We start from the raw sequence: 18,160 nt of genomic DNA, 5'->3' as shown, positions 1-18,160 counted from the left end.
GTAGACATACTCACCAAGGTTGAACACCTCCTTCCAGTCAAGACAAACTATCAAGCTTGAGATATTGCCAAATTATTCATCAAGGAGATATTCAAACTCCACGGGTTTCCTAGAAGGATCATTAGTAACCGCGACTCTCTCTTCACATCTCACTAAGGGATATTGGTAGCCATTGGGACTCAACTCTACTTTAGAGTACAACCTATCACCCTCAAACTGATGGCCAAATGGAGAGGGTCAACCAAGGCATTGAAGATATCCATAGAGCATATTGTTGTCACGAACCCAGGAAATGGATCCAATATCTACCATCGGTAGAGTTCACCTATAATCCTTCCTACCATCAAAGCATTCAAATGATACCTTTTCAAGCATTGTATGGGCATGATTGCCATACTCCATTGAACTTTCAGATCCTACCTTAAGGGTAGAAGCTTCCAAGGAAATTCTTGAGGAAATGGATGAGCATGCCAAGGCCATCAGACAAGACATTAGATCTGCCAAGGATAGACAGAAAGCCTATGCAGATCTAAATAGACAAGAGTGACTCTTCAATGAGGGAGATATGTTTTTTGTTGGTGTACGACCCAAGAAGGGCTCCTTATCTTTGGGAGAATTTAGGAAACTGATTCCAAGGTATTGTGGGCCCTATAGGATCCTCGAGTGGGTAGGGCCCAATGCCTACAAACTCCAACTTCCTGAGAACGTAAAGGTTCACAATATATTTCATGTTAGCCTACTAAAGAAATATATATCCAATCCTACCTATGTACTCAATGATCAACAATATATTTCAAATGCTCTGACTAGCTCATCAATGGCTAGTCTTTCACCATTACATGTGAGTTCCCATCCCCTAGTAAACATAATATTTTCAACATCTCCCTACATTTTTTCAACCTCATATACATCAGGGAGAACTTGATAAATGAATTTGCCAACACTCACATCAAGGCAAGACAATCATCTTGCGTTCTAACTCTCCCAGAAGTAACTTTCTTTACTTTTCCAATATCATTCCAACTCAGCTCATCATCCACATGATCTAATATGAATAAGTGAGGCTTGTTGAGAAATACACTAGAAGGGTTGAATATGTCAATGTACCAACTCCTTACATTCAAGAATGCAAAGTTCACTATAGGTGGCTCTTCTACAACTAATACCTTTCTTTTCCGCGTCATTTTAGAAGCAATCTATTTGGACACATTGAAAAAACAAACATATACAATTTGTATTATGATACTCCAGGAAGATAATTTCATAAATGGCATGCATTATAATAACTTAATGAAGCACTACAACATAAACGAGGCATAGACGCGCATGTTAGACGTGCAAAGTCGGGCGCATCTATCATTGCGTCTATATATGCGTGTAAAAGAGCGTGTAAATAGATGCGAATTTTGCGTCTATATATCCGCGTAAATAGACACAAATATAGACGCGTCTTCAGATGTGTAATTATTTAACCACCTGAAATTGGACTTAATATAATAAAAAAACCAGAGTTAATAATTATTTTTGCATTGCTCTCTAATGAATGCCAGTTTCTCTAGTTAACAAGCCTGATATAAGTAACTAGCGGCAAGCGACAGAAACCTTATTATACAATTAGTAGCAAGCATTGCATGTATCTCGTAATTTCTCTACTTGAAGATGATAAAAAATACTTCCTTTTTATTATGGAAAATTCAATTTAGGTTTAAACTTGACTATTGATTCTTGAGTATGCACGTGTGCGCATGATATTTTCCATAGAATTAAGAATACGCATTGAATCATTAAGCAAATTAAGTATATTACAGTGAATGATCCATCTCATCTTCAATGAGATCAGCCCTTGCTAAACTATCTACATCTAGGTCTATGTTACCAAGAGGTAACGAAACAAATAAGTCTATCCCACTATCAAATGTGTCGCTATATTGTTCAATAACTTCATCAATATCATCAATCACATTATTGTCCTCTTCTGCATTTCCTTGAACATCCTCGCGAGGTTCATCTTGTGCTATATCACGCATATCATCCATTATGGTGTCATCATGTACATCATCATTAATTGTTGGATTGTCATCTGCTATCTCTATGTCGGTAATATTACCATATATTGGTTTTGAACGATTAGATATAGGGATGACATACCACCATCGGTTATTGTTTACCATTGGATGATACACAACCTGTATTTGAAAAAAAAAAGCAAGAAACTTAAATACTTATTATATTATGTATATGTATCACATGTATACATATAAAAAAGCTAGCTTTTGCATATTACTTGCTCGCATTGTTGAGGTAGTACTAATGTGTCATTCTTGTTTTGGTGAAATTTTGTAGAGTCAATGATTGCAAAACCACTTGGATGATGTCTAATTGTCCAATGCTCACCATTTGTTACCACTTCTTTAAACCACTTCACATCTAGTACATATATAAAGAATTGTCTGAAGTCAAGCTTTAGAATATCTTGGATCAAGCCACAATAACCTTCCATGGTACCGTTGGCATCCTCGAAGTGAGCAAGGACACCACAATCTTGGGTATTTCTCTTTTCATCTATACATTGAGTTCGAAGATGTTTACCCTCACACCAAATAGCATTGAATAATGTGCACTAGTAGTAAAAGATTAAGATCAAACATGTCATTTTTTAATATAAAATATAACTTATAGAAACAAATTAATTGATAGTATGTCTCACCTTTGATAAGCAACCTCGTGTGTATTCCCACTCTTCTTGAGATATATTAATTTCCTCCTCTTTTTCCATTCTCTCCATTTCCTCATGTAACCAATCTGTATCAATATGACGTGGGAGCGTATTTAGATGATCTGGAAATTGGACATTACGTCCATATCTGGGGCGAAATGCTTGTCTTTCGCTTTTTCTTCTTGCCCTTGCTTCATTATATAGTGTCACCCATTTGCTCATTACATCACTATTGAGCACACAAAAACTATTTAACTTACGAAGTTCTTCTTTTGTTAGCACTTTACTCATTCCTTTTCCTTGAGGTATTATAGAGGTCATCCTCAAGTCTTCATCATCTTTCCATAGTCGTGGTTGAGAGGGGTCCACTTTAGCAAGATATTCAAAGATATAAACAAGGGATGATTGCACTAACCAACCCTCAGCCATGCTTCCCTTAGGCCGTGCTTTTTGCCTAACAAAATCTTTCAAGTTTTTCATGAAGCGCTCAAGAAAAAACATCCACCTTGCATGAACTGCCCCACAAAGTGCGATCTCATCAATCAAATGTACGAGTAAATGTAATTGAGTAGTCAAAATGGATCGAGGGAAAATTTCCTCCACCAAACAAACCACCTCAACAGATAATATGTTTGGACCAATTTCCTTCGAGCTCACGTATCTGTCAGGATGTATTTGACAATTGTTTATTTTTGTGTAGAAATTCAAAGATATATAATGAAAAAATACAATGTATACACATCTCACAAGCTCTTCCATCTTGTAAATGATATCACGTACATCTTTGGATATACAATGGGATATGCTAGTAGGAAGTACGAACTGAATATAAACAATATTCATAGATCAAATGATAAAGTTTACACATAGTTACTCCACTAATTACTATATTCATGGTTAGAGATACCCTTGCTTGAATCATTTTGTACCAATCGTGGGACTTCAAACTAGATAGTTGCTCCACACCTCTTTTCTTTTTCTTTATGAAGGCTCCCTTGAGACATCTCATACATCCTGTGGGTGTTCAAAAGCTAAATATTTGTTCCTTCACTATTTGTTCTCGTTCTTTGACAACATCCAAGGTGCATGGGGTAGCTCAATCTTTCCTTTGGGTCCAATGTGTGGCTAGGCTCGTCTCATGCGACCAATGTTATGTAAATCCTCCCTTACATTAATTGAATCACGAGCCCCTATCAAGTGATCCCATAATGTAGATACAACATTTTTGAATATGTGTATGGGGTCCAACAGGTGATTGATCTTGAGTTCAGTCCAATACGAAAGACAAAAAAATATAGAGAACTAACAAACAAACAATATATTATGTAAACAATTCATCATGCTAAATAATTTAAAGTCAATCGAGAGAAATGCACTTCTTACCGACTCATGCCGAGTGGAGGGTGGCTGTCGGCATTAATCCATCTCTCCTTCCAATCTTGAATGGTTAGAGATTGTGGAGTCATTCCATTAGTAGGGAGAACATATTTGGGATGGTCAATAGGAAGAAATCGATGATGATTGTCGTAGATAACCTTCTTTAAATGTGCCGGCCTAGAGGAAACTAGAGAGGGACCACAAATAGGACATGCATGATATCCTGATGTGGTTAAACCTGAACAAACAAGTAAATTAATAAAATACAATTGATTCAAGTCTTGAATTTCAAATATAGAGTTATATACATGTACCTGAACACTCTCCATATCCTGGAAAGTCATGCATGGTCCACAAAACATGGCCTTCAACGTGAAATCTCTAGAGGATGCAGATGCGCTTGTATCTTGCACCTCAATACCTTCCCATAACATTTCTAACTCTTCAATCAAAGGCTCTAGGTAAATGTCCATGTTTTTTACCTTGTGCTTTCCAGGAATTAGAAGGGACAACATTACATGTCCCTTTTTAATTGCCATGGATGGAGGAATATTATAGTTCACCAATACCACTGGCCATACACTGTATGATGTGCTTTTGATGCCAAATGGATTGATTCCATCCATACCTAAACCAAATCTCAAATTTCTTGGCTCTTCTTTGAAAACGGGCCACAAATCATCTATATGTTGCCATGCCGGTGTGTCTGTAGGGATCCTCCATTTTCCATCACTTGAACAATGATTAGCATGCCATGACATGAGCTTTCCAATAGACTTACACTTGAACATAAGTTGAATACGTGGAACAATCGAAAAATGTCGCAAAACCTTACGAGGCACATCCATTGACTTCATCTCCACTTTGTATCTTGATTTGCCACAAACATGACACTCTCGTGTGAACTCATGAATCCCACGAAAGAAGACACAATCATTGACGCATGCATGGATCTTGACATAATCGAGGCCTCCCAGAGATGTCAAGTAATGTCTTGCTTGCTCTCTCTTAGTTTGCAATTTGTTTCCTTTTGGAAGCATTTGTGATAATAACCTACATATATTTTTAAAAGTGAGTTAAAAAACCACCAACATATATTTGTGTCTGATTTCAAAATAGAACAATTAATATTATGATTCATAAGCCAAACTGAATTGATACCTACTTCAATAACGCATTCAAACTAACATTACTCCATCCATAAATTGTTTGCAAGTTAAGTATCCCCGGGGACACACGAAGAACGGAGTACGTACAACCTTCATACAACAGAGTAGATGATGCTACATATAGTGGATCATCTGGCTTCATAGAGTGACATTCTCCTTGAACCGGTTGCAAAAATAGATGGTGTACCATGTTGTCCAAAATCTCATCCTCTACAACTTGATGGGGCATTTCATGAGGGCTACTATCGTGGTCGTTAATCTCCACTCTTCTTGAAGACTATGCCTCCTCGCGTTGACATTTTGCAGCCTCTCGATGCCCGGGAGGGAGCATCTGAGGATGTGGCACCGCATCCTGCTCAACCATAAAAGGGAGTTTCATGTACATTGATATATATTGAGTAACATAAACTAGCAATCTTAGTGTTTAAAAAAACAATGAATACCGGTGATTTTTCTAGGTCCCATTCTCCATACATGCTGAGGTGTGACATTGCAACTCGACGTGCTCGAAAAATACACCCTCGACAACGATCACACATGCATTTAATTTTTCGTCGTAGCCATGCATCTCAATTATGAAGACGTAATGTTTCGTCCTCACTTGAGGATGTGCTCATTGACTCATCAATATGCACCACACTAGGTGATGATGACGACATGATTAAACCTAATTCATGACAACATCAAAATATTTGTCATTCATATGTTTACATAAAAACTTCAAGCTGGCGTATTAATTATTCTAAGATCTCAATTTGAAATACACAAAACTTATCATAAATACATAAAAACTTATGATAAGAACTTACTATCAAAACTTATCTTAAAAACAAAAATTCATGATAAAAGCTAAATGCACGTCTATATCTGCGTTTACCTACACGTCTAAATCTGCATCTATTTATGCATCTAACTTCGCGTCTATCAGCGCGTTTACGTAAACTTAGACGCATATATACACGTGAAAATAGACACAAACGTCAAAATTCAAAAGATACTTGAATAATTTCTTTTCAAACTGCAGCTTTCCTTTCTTGTGTTTTTTTGCGTTCTGAAGCTCGAGTTTAGCCAACATGCAGCCTCTTCATGCCTCACCTCCTCATGACTCACCTCTTGTTTTACTTCAAAGAGACAAGAGGGAAAAAAGGAAAGCCAAGGAGAGGAAGAAAGAGAGAACAAGAGAGAGGAGAACAAGAGGAAGAACAAGCAAAGGGAGCAGACAACAAGCAGCAAGCAAGCATCAAGGGAGAGTAACTCACCAAGAAGAGGAAGAAGGAGAAGGAAGAAGCGCCACCACCCACCACACCAAACACCCAAGGTGAGTCCTCTCTCTCTCTCTCTCTTTTTCTCTCTCTCTCTGTATATTAGGATCTATGATTGCATTTTGTATAGCACAAATAAATCATGAATGGCGGTCGTCAGACTGAAATCAGCCGACTGAGCACGTTTGCCAGCGCATCTACATTTCAGTACAGATGCAGGGATAGACACGAAGCTAGTTTGCTGTCATTGCCTCTGCTGTCGTGTCTCAGAGTGCGTGTATTCTGCGTCAGAGACGTGAGAATACATAGGCTCTCCATAGAAGAAACTTTGACTTCAGAGTCGTGTCTCCAAGCGCGTGTATCTTGCATGTGAGACGCGGGAATACACGCGCCCTGCTTAGAATCTTTGACTTCAGAGTCGTGTATCCAGGCGCGTATATTCTGCATTCCACACACGAGGATACACACGCGCCAGAAGCATTCACTCAGGAATCGCATCTAATAGCGCGTCTATACTGCATCTCAGATGCGGATATACACGCGCTCTGACCAAAGGGTTGACTTTAGGGATGCGTCTGAGAGCGCATCTATCCTGCATTTTAGACGCGGTTATATACGCGCCAGCCAGCTCTGATAAAAAATAATTTTTTATTTCTGGAATTGTAGAATTTTTTCTTTTTCTTATATATATACTTTTACAGATGTCGCATCTTGGTTCATCTAGCAATGACCCGGATTTGGATCTCATGAATGATACATTGGGCTTGTTCAGCAGAGGGATCAATGCATTTTTTGGAGGTTTTCCTAGTAAGGAAGACTTTATGGGAGAGATAACCAGACACCTTGGCTGCTCTCCCATAGTAGACGAGGTGTTCAGCGTCATGTCTGGAATGCCTCTGACGTCTTTGCTTGGCACTACTTCCCAAATACTAAATGTCCAAACTCCGATTGCAGGTACTCCACATGCAGCATCTGTACATGCATCGGCTAAAGCACAAGCATCAACCGACGCACGTGCATTTGTAGAAGCACGTGCATCTAGCGAGGCAAAGGGTAGTCGACAAAGACGGAGGAGGGAGAGTCGAGGGGGAGGACGAGGCTTGTGTGGGGGTTGCCTAGGAGGTGGCGAGTGATCACCCTCATCAGAAGATCACGTAGAGGAGCCTATACACCAGTACTATAGAGTTACAGATACTAGTGGCATCTTCCATGATGATGAAGGAAGGGATATAATGGCGTACATGAGGAGCGTTATGCATGTGACGTATAAAGATTATTTCGTTTACTTCAAAAATCAGAAAAGCGGCTTGTGACAGGAGGTCTTGAGGGCAGTCCATAGGAGGTACCCAAATCCTGAGGGTCTGCGATTCTCGGATGATTGGGGACGTATAAAAGTGAGGGATTTTCTTCACAACAAAAGATCTCACCTCATGACACTCGCTAGGGACTCACTGCGGAGACAGGAGGAGGAGCGTGGAGCCTATAGCCAACCACTTATGTGCCACCGCATAGAGTGGAAGAAAGCCAAGAAGAAAGCAGCAGAGAAAGTGAAGAGTCTCCAACACGCAGAGGCGTGATGCATCCAAATGGAAACCATGGGATCCTCGCATTACAGATCGAGCGGCAGAGAGTCGTGGAGGCAGAGTTTGTAAGTATATTTTGATTTCTAGTTTTTTAAAATTTATATTTCTTTCAATTCTTTATATAATTTGTTCTAATACGTTGTGTCTCATAATTATTTGTATATATCATAATTGTTTTGCAAACTACTCTCGTTGGTAGGATACCTACTCCTAAAGAGGTAGGTTACCATCGAGGCCATAACCGCGTAGCCACATGGCTTCACTTCTATGAGGAGGGTCTTATCACTGAGGACCAATACAACCAAGCTATGAGGATTCGACAGCCAGAGGAGGTATGATTTTCTTACTTTCCTATTAAAAGTATAGCTAATTATAACTTTTTCTCCACCATGTGTACGTAAGCAACCTTGATCTTTTGTGTGTGTAGGAGAACCCCGATGTGGAGCATAGCGTGGAGGGGGATAGCGACGCTAGTAGCCATGGTGGTGCTAGCGAAGATGTTTCTTCTTTAGATTCGTAGAGGAGCACCATACCTCCTCTATGGCCTTGTTTTCTTATATATCTATTATCCATCTTTGAGCCTACTACTTGCGGCCACACTTTAGGTCGCAAGCACTTAAACTCCCCATATAAATGCTTTTTATCTATAATGAATACATGAGCTTTTGTTTTCAATTCTTGTGCTTTCAGATCCATTGTGTTTTTCTCAAATGCACAATTTGATGTCTGGGAGGGGGTTCTGTTTTGCGTGTCTATCTATGCGTCTAAATTGCAGAAAATGCGTGTTTATAACTGCGTCTAAAATGCAGAGTACACGCAAAAATACACGCGTTGTCATATTGCTGCGCATCCGAGGTGTGAAATCCACCCAAAAGTTGTGTGTGTGGGATTTGATACTTTGTACATACTTAGTTACTATGCTTGCATCTTTATTCTGCGTGGTAATATAGTAAAGAGGGGCTAGAAAAGGATACTGTTGTTGGCAGTGCGTTGGTTGGTATGTATGACATGTGTGGTTTATTTGCGGAAGCACAAAAAGTGTTTGACAAGCATCGACTTTGTAGTGTATTCTCGTGGAATGCTGCATTATCTTGGCTTGAAGGTGACAAGGGGTTTTGTTTGCTTGTATTGTGATGATCAAGGAAAAGAATTCCAAAGTTTGGAGGCAGTTTGAAAGCATATGATATGAAAGAGCCATTGTAAGCTATGATATGAAGATGAGGGCTTGAATGCTTTTGTAGAGCCAATGATGGAAGGATCTTTTTCAAATGGGCTTTTTGGGGGAAGAAAGGAATCGGAGTGTCATCGTAATGACAGAGGAGTAAGAGCTTATGGAACATCTTCCAGATCGTGATTTTCCAACTGGTGGCAAAAGTCTTGGCTCTCGGTATTATTGAGGCATACAGAAGTGGTAAAGGTAAACTAAAAATACAGGGAAAAAGCTGGCAAGGTCCGAACTAAGTGATAGTATTGATAGTGAATAGGGAAGCGAGGTCGTTAGTCCTTATGCTGTAAACAATTTCAAAATAGCAGATGCTCTAAGGCAGAAGCAAAAAGAGGCCAATCGTGAGTCTGCAAGGCAATCGAGACAACGCAAATAAGCAAGAGGGATTTGGAGGTGTGCGGCTGGATGTGTATCTTGACACATTTTCTCTGCTGAAGTCTTGCGGTTTTTGGTGGAAAGCATTTGGCATCCCGTATTTCTGAAAAAAAACTATTGCATATTGTGGTGACTTTGTTTTTCTTGCTTTTTCAGTCCATTCACTCACTGTTATCTGGAGCAAATGGGTAGTATGTTATTCTTTTTTTCCTTCTTCTCGGAGTCCATCTATATTGAGATCCATTACTGACGTAATGTTATTTACGAAGGAATGTGCTAAAAATAGACCAGATCAAAACAAATCATCACTTAGAGGATGGAAGTCTGCAGAACTTGGAAATTTGGCGGTTTGAGGGAGTCTGTCCGATGCATTATTACAGCAAAAAGCTGAAAAAGCAAGTTAGCTTCGTCAGGGGTTTGGTGAATTTCATACAGATTCCTACAACTGTCATGGCATAGGTTTGGTGATTTCATCTCACAGAAATCAATGAGAGCCATACTTTCTTAACAGTTGTCAAGTGTTCGAGATTGCAATGCAAGTCAACTCATCAGTTGGAGGAAGAAAAGGGCAGATCTCTACAACTTGGAAGAAGAGCTACGGAAGAGAAAGGGGAGATTTTGCGCCAAACGGGAAGCTCTACTAAAGGACCAATAACGAACATTGAAGATGTGCAGCAGATGTGACCGCAACGACGATGATTGACAAGAGAAAAAGGTTCGGAGCAGACAAGAGGAACAGGATGGACATGAGCAGAGCATATTCAAAATCGGACGCAATGATGAGGAAGCACAGACCCCAGCAACGTGGGACTGATGAAACTGTGAAGTAAAAAAAAAAAGAGCCCGTCGAATTTTCCAAAGGTCGAATTTTAGATCATGAATACAAAAATTGCGGCAACAGGCAATCTAGCATGTGAAAGGATAAATGCTGAAGTAGAGAGGTGTTGTCTCGGCATCAATAGCCTGTTTATGCTGCCATGACGTGATGAAACGTGTGACTCTTATGATGCCTAGGTGTTTTTTTGGAGATATTTTGTTAGAAGTTGAAGGTAGCGGCTCCCTGGAAGTTGCAGCATCGGACATCGGCTCTACTGATTTGGAGATAACATTGTTATGATGTACCACAAGGCAACGGCAATTGATGCAGCTGTACACTCGAGGACCATCCATGAATTTCCTCTAAAGCAGTCTGTATTAAAAAAAACGTTTTTTTTAAATGGCAAAACGGTTATCAGACTGGTTGCCCAAATTTCATCAATAGCCTGTGCATTAGCCCAAAAGAAAGAGGAGAAAAAGCAGAGGTGACCCATTCATGTAGTTTTTTTTTGTCTTCCTTGCGGATACTTGCATGTATCAGAAAGCAACCAAACATTGAAGGATATTGGAGTGCTTTGAAGAAAACTTGGATTTGAGATGAACTTTATAGAACCAAAAATTTCAGACCTGCTTTCAAGTATGGGGCTGTTTCCAGGATTGACAATTTCTGCATTTGAGCACTACATCTCCAAAGGAAAGTTACCTTGGATTCTAATAAGAGCTTATATACATGGCATGGATCAATTGCATAGATCACATGTGGTTTTGTTATGATGTTTCTCTATGCTCACGGTGATAACTTGGCAGTAATACAATTGTTACTTGGCATCATATTTGTTTTGATTATTTGCTTCGCTTGATCTTCCGTCTTGGAATTTTTCAAGAACCTCTGTGGTTGCAACTTTGCTTTCGAAAACCCTTCGACATCTTTGGTGAACTCGACGTGAAATCGTCGCATAAATTTCAGGATGGGAGATACTTCAGCATCCATTTCAGCCTCTTCTACAATTCCAACTTCGTCCTCTACTACAGCTCCATCATTGACTGTTGCTTCAAGTACTTCAATAGATGATCTAAAGCAGATTTTGCAGAATATGTCCATGTATATGCAGCTTCAAAATCAGCAGACACAATTGTATATGCAGCAGCAGCAGCAATTGCATCAACAACAATTGTCTCAGCAAAGGGAACTATATTCGGAGCAGGAAAATGCAATCAGCATGACTAAGGCGATTGAAGCAGTTGAGAATGAGAAGAAGCTATTTGATGGCCGTAATGTTTCAGCATATTTAAAGACATATGAGATCAAGATGGGGTTTTTTGGAGTTCCAGCTGGACTTATGAGTAAGTATTTTCTTTGTCTTGTCACACCCGCCTTGAGGGAAAAAGTGACTGATCTTTTTATTCAAAATTCGCATTGGCAAGATTTTAAGAAGGCCTTGAAAGAAGAGTATTTCCTTGAGGACTTTGGGATGGCTACACGGTGATCATTCCGAGAGTGGGTCTACATGCCAAACAAAGGTCTAGCTACTTCAGAGCTGATACGAGAATTTGAAGAGAGGTATAGTCAGCTTGATGCCATTGAACAAAGAGCATTGGATGTTGAGAAAGTTTAGCTTTTCTTGCAAGCTACAGATCTTGCTCTTCAGGAAGAATTGGGAGAGCTTCTTGAGGATTGCACGAAGCCTATGGGTCTTAAAACGGATTGGCAAGATGCCCAGGATGCAGTCTCGACTTTGACTAAGAGGAGGATATGGAAGACCCGCCTAGAGAATGGTTCTATGATACCGACACCGTCTTCTGCTCCTATGCCTGCTTCTATCCCTGTTATTTCTTCTCTTCCTCAGCTAGTTTCTTAGCCTATGCCAGTGCCTACTGTTTCTACTCCTCCTATTCCTCCTGCTTCAAGACCAATGCCAGCTCCTTTTGCTCCAAAACCATCCGCTCCGTCGGTGCCTTCCTCTCTTAATGATATAATCAAAGGCATAACGGATTTTACACTGGAGTCAGTTAAAGCAGAATTGGTGGGAAAATTGAAAGAGCAGTTTTCTTCGACTGCACCTACTATTTCTTCTAGTGCTCCTACTGCACCTAGGAGTGCTCCTAGTGTACCTAGGAGTGCTCCTAATGCACCTAGGAGAGATCGAAGATGTATTTGGTATGATAGTATGGACCATCAGCATTGCAGGGATTGTGAATCTTTTTAGGATGCAAGGAGGAAGAATTTGGTATTTTGGGGACAAGATGGTAAGATTTGGTTGACTGAAACATGAGCTCCGCTTGCTACCACCTTTGGGAAAGGTGGAATGAAGAAGTTAGTGGATGACATGGCTACACGTACTTCTTATGTGGCAGCTAGAGGAGATGCTTCTGCATATGGAGTCCAGATTGAGAAGGGATCAGAGAATCAGTCAGTATTATGGACTTATGCTATGGAGACGGCAAACAAGGGAAAAATTCAGCAAACTGTTTTGACTAGTGCAGGCTCTAGCATCAGATCTGAGACAGGTTGGGATTCGCCTATTGATAGGTACACTATTTATGCCTACTTGGCTAAGTCTCAGGGAGCAGATGTACTTGTTGAGGAGAAGCGTAAGAGGGATGAAGAAAATCCAAGTGCAGCTAAAAAGACTAGAGGGGGTGAGTTTGTTATTCCACCTACTGCAGGACCGTCTTTGAGACCAGGGCTAGAACGACAGATGGATGATGCTCAAAAGAAAGAAAAGAGGCAAGAGCCTAGAGAGAGAAAGCAGCCAGGGTTTAGATTGATGTCCGATATTGAGACATCTACGGACATGAAGAAAATCTTTAATGACAAGATACTTGGTAGTGAGGTGACTTTTACTATTTCTAAGGTTTTGGGCATCTCGAAAAGAGAGTTTCAAGATCAGTTCCAAGAGGTCCTGAAGAGGAAAAGACATGCATTGCCTACTACTGATACACAGGGAGTTTTGATTGGGGAGTTGGATGAGGATGAGGATGAGGTTATGGTTGAAAATGCTTCTGTTTTTTCGCAGATAGAGAAGAGGGTTCAGCCTATGCATTATGCTGAAGCTGATGAGCCTGTCTTGATACCGCGTAGTCACTTTTCGTGGAGTCATTAGGTTAGGGAAACTACAGAGACGATGGTAAAAATTAGAGAGAAACAGGTGCCTTATGTTGCTTTGGTGGATCATGGTTCAGAGATTAATCTCATAGTTCGTGGAGTTTATAAAAGTAACAAATGGCCTATGGATGTAGAGCATGGGTGGCGTATGAGAGCCGCCAACAACACTGCAGGTGATTTGTATGCTGCCTGTCCCAGTGTCAGGGTTTCTATTGGAGATGTAGAGGAGGATTTCCATTTCTTTGTGTAGGATTCATGCTCTTATCCCATAATTCTTGGACAGCCATTCATCACAGAGATGTGCATGGAGAGAAAGGTAATGGATGATGGATCTGATTATGCACGGATTCGCAATAAAGATGGCATGAGAGCAGTTCATTTTATGACTGTGTGTGTGAACCATGTTAGAAACAGGGATCCTCTTAGAGATGCACCTTTGCCCACTGTGAGGGATTCGGGTTTTCATTAGGTACCGCTATTTCGTGAGACGACGGTGGTACAAAGTAGAGGAGATTGGAGTTCTCGCCTCCTGGTAGTAGTGTTTTCTCCTCCAGTTTTGTTGGAATTTCAGCAAACAATTCAATGAGTTATCAGAAGACTTCTAAGTTGCCTAGAGCTGCCAGGCAATACATATGCAGGAATGAGAAAAATTTTAAAAATGCAGGTATTTTAGAGGATGATGAGCATATAGATGGGATGCATGATAGTATGATTTATGCAGATACGATGACAGAGATGAAAAATATGCTGAAAACTGATATGTAGAGTTGTCAGTGTAATGTATCAGTGCAATCCCTGGACATGTTTCATGAAATTGCAGATTTTGTGTCATAGATAGAGTCAGAGGCTAAGGAGACTCAGCAAAAAGTGTTGAGTGCTGAAGAAATTCAGCAAACAGAGTTTTCGGCTGATTATGATCAGCTTACAGAGACACAGAGGCTGAAAACTTTCAGCCAACAGAGTTTACTGCTGAAATATTTCAGCATCCAGAGTTTAGGGCTGTTCCTATGCAGTCCATAGAGCAGAGGGGTGAGGATATTCAGCCATTGGAGTGTAGAATTACTGATTTACAGCAAGATTTGAGTAATGTAGAGGATCATAATGAAGCCAAGGTTGACATGAAATAAAAACTGTGGATAAGAAGGTGAAGCCGGTAGCTGTACCGCTTCCACCTGACAGTGATCAGCAAATAGAGAGGGCTGCCAAACAGCGAATTTTGAGGAATCTAGAGCATATAGGCCATAAATTTTTAGCAGAGACTCTTGTTGAATTAAAAATTGGAAATGGTGATTTCTTGCTACCCACAGAGAAGCAATGCTTTGAGGAGATGCTTGAGCGACATGGAAGGGGGTTTGTTTTTTTCCCGCATGAGATTGGATGTGTAAATCCGGATATTGTTGCTCCTATGGTGATCTTTACTATTCCTCATATTCCATGGAACCTCCGACCTATTCCAGTGCCTAAGGCACACTTGCCAAAGCTGATTGACTTGTTGAATGAGAAAATCGGGATGGGAATCCTAGAGCCTTCATCTGCACCATACTCAAATAGGTGGTTTACGGTTCCAAAGAAGAATGGTACTCTCCGATTTATACAGGACATGCAGCCAGTAAACAGAGTTACTATCAGGAATGTTGGTATAGGTCTAGTTGTGGATGAGTTTGCAGAAGCATTTGCTGGACGTGCCATCTATTCTTTAGGTGATTTGTATTCGGGATATGATCAGTTTCAATTGGCTTTGGAAAGCAGGGACATAACCACTATGAGAACTCCTATTGGGCTTGTCAGGATGTGTACCTTGCCTCAAGGTGCCACTAATTCAGTTGCGCATATGATGAATGCCATACATAAGGTCCTTCGTGATTACATACCTCAGCTTACCATGCTTTTCTTGGATGATGTGCCCATTAAGGGGTCTGCAAAAGAAGACAAGAATGAGAGTTTAAATGAGCAGGGATGCAGATACTTTGTGGCTAATCATATTTCAGCTTGTGAAAAGATTTTGGCCAGGTTAGAAGAAGTGAATTTGACACTCTCAGGGCAAAAACCTGTTTTGGAGTAAATGAGGTTGTCATTGTTGGACATATGTGTGGATATTATGGCAGGAAACCCTAATCTGAGAAGGTGGATGCTATAGGCAAGATTACCGAGTATTGTTCTACCACTTCAGAGGTACGGAGATTCATTGGAGCTTATGTGTTTTATATGATTTGGATACCCCATTTTGCACACATAGCAGATTATTTATATCAGTTGCTTCGAAAGGGGAAAAATTTTTATTGGGGTGAGAGCCACACTAGAGCCATGCAGAAATTGAAGAAGTTATTGCAGATTGCTCCTACTCTCAGGAAAGCGGATTATAATTGTGGAAGGCCTATTGTATTGATAGTTGACACTAGTCCAATTGGCATAGGTTGGGCTGTGGGTCAAGATGATGCAGATGGAAACAAGTATGCTATTCGGTTTGGGGCGAAAGTCCTAAACGAGAGATAGAGGAGATATCCGCAAATCAAGAGGGAGTTACTGGGGATTGTTACGGCTCTCAAATGTGACAAGGAGTACTTTATTGGAGCTTCAGTTTGTGATAGAGACAGATTGCTTGCCATTTATTGGTATGATTACGAGTTGCTCTGCTCCGGATATAGCTATGCTGAGATGGATTGCATAAATCAAGTCATTAAATCCAGAATTTAAACACATAGCAGGAAAGGATAATCCAGTGGTAGATATGCTATCTAGAGCCAGATATGATGATGAGGAGACACTACTTGCAGAAGAGGATGATGTAGAAATTTCAGCCGCTATGGTTGATCATGTTTGCCATGTCTATGATATTGTGGCTTTCATAAAAGAACTCTATGTTGGAGATTGGTTGCAGATTGGCAAGTACCTTAGTACACTAAGCAAAAGAGATGAATGGACAGATGAAGAGTTCAAGAAGATCAGAAGAAAAGCCTATGGTTATTTTCTCAAGGACGGATTTCTTTGGAAGCATCCAAAGAAAAGAGGTGGATTAACCTTGCGAGTTGTCTGCGATAGAGAGACACAGTTACAGGTGATGAGGGAGTTTCATGAGAGTCCTTGGGCTGGTCATAGAGGAGTGTGGGCTACTTATGAGAAAATCAAGGAGAAATATTGGTGGAAAGGCATGTATAGAGATGTTTCTTACTTTGTAGAGACTGCCAAATGTATTCAGTAGTGCGTCATCGAGATGAGCTTCATCCGACCTATCCGCTATGCATTCATTATAAGTGAGTAGTTGACTTGGTTACTATGCCTATGGGTCTATGGCAGATGAGATATATTGATTTGGCTAGAGAGGATCTTACCAATCATGTTGAGGGCAGACCTTTGAGAACGAAGACCACTAGTGCAATGTGTAAGTTCTTATTGGAAGAAATTTTCTGCAGGTATGGCTGTGTGGGTAAGATCACTACAGATCGTAGTGAATTGGATGCAGATGAAGCTAGGGAGTTTTTTTCTCAACTAGGAATCAAATTAGCTCTAACCACAGCATACAATCCAGAGGGAAATGGGAAGAGTGAAAGAGGGCATCCGCCGATAGTGAAAGCATTAGCCAAAGCATGCAGAGGATGGATTGGAGAATGGCCGAGACTTCTACCATTTGCTTTGTGGGCTGATCGTATGACTCACAGTGTTACCATAGGATATATGCTTGCAGAGTTAATGTATGGTCAGAAACCGGTTATGCCGACTGAGATTTGTGCTTTGACTTGGTCAGTTTTACCTTGGCAGGAGGATTTGACAAGAGAGGAGCTCTTAGCTCTTCGGATTTGGCAGTTGGAGAGAAGACAAGAGGATATTCTGTTAGCTATTGATAGGTTGCAGGTTGCTAGACTAAGAAATAAGGACAGATTTGATAGCAGGCATCGCTTGCAGCCTAGAGCAATAGAAGAGGGAGACTTGGTATTAGTCTTTGATAGCAGCCTTGAAAATCAGCATACTGCACTTCGGAAGATGGTGAAAAGATGGTTTGGGCCGTACATAGTCAGACATGTCTTTGACAATGCAACATATGAGATGACCGAATTGAATGGGACAGTGCTTAGAGTGCTTATTGCAGGAAAAAGAATCAAGATTTTCAAGAAAAGAGATGATGAGGATTATGCATTGGAAGAATTTGCAAGAGAAGAGCAGCAAAAAGAAACTCCAATAGAAGAGACAGATGATATAACAGATAATCTTGTTGATATACCGAAAATGCACAATGAAGAGATTGATCTGTTTGTGGATCTTGATGATAATGATCATGGGTAGTTGGCCCATCCGGAGGATGCGCAGGATTAGAGGGGGTGGATGTCGTATTGCTGCGCATCCGAGGTGTGAAATCCACCCAAAAGTTGTGTGTGTGGGATTTGATACTTTGTACATACTTAGTTATTATGCTTGCATCTTTATTCTGCGTGGTAATATAGTAAAGAGGGGCTAGAAAAGGATATTGTTGTTGGCAGTGCGTTGGTTGGTATGTATGACATGTGTGGTTTATTTGCAGAAGCACAAAAAGTGTTTG

The sequence above is a fragment of the Lygodium microphyllum genome, chromosome 4 (genome assembly GCF_053477565.2).
Source record: "Lygodium microphyllum isolate KBCC chromosome 4, Lygodium_microphyllum_v1.1.10, whole genome shotgun sequence".
NCBI lineage: Eukaryota > Viridiplantae > Streptophyta > Polypodiopsida > Schizaeales > Lygodiaceae > Lygodium > Lygodium microphyllum.
The sequence above is the reverse complement of the archived record's forward strand: the minus strand, read 5'-3'. Positions refer to the sequence as shown.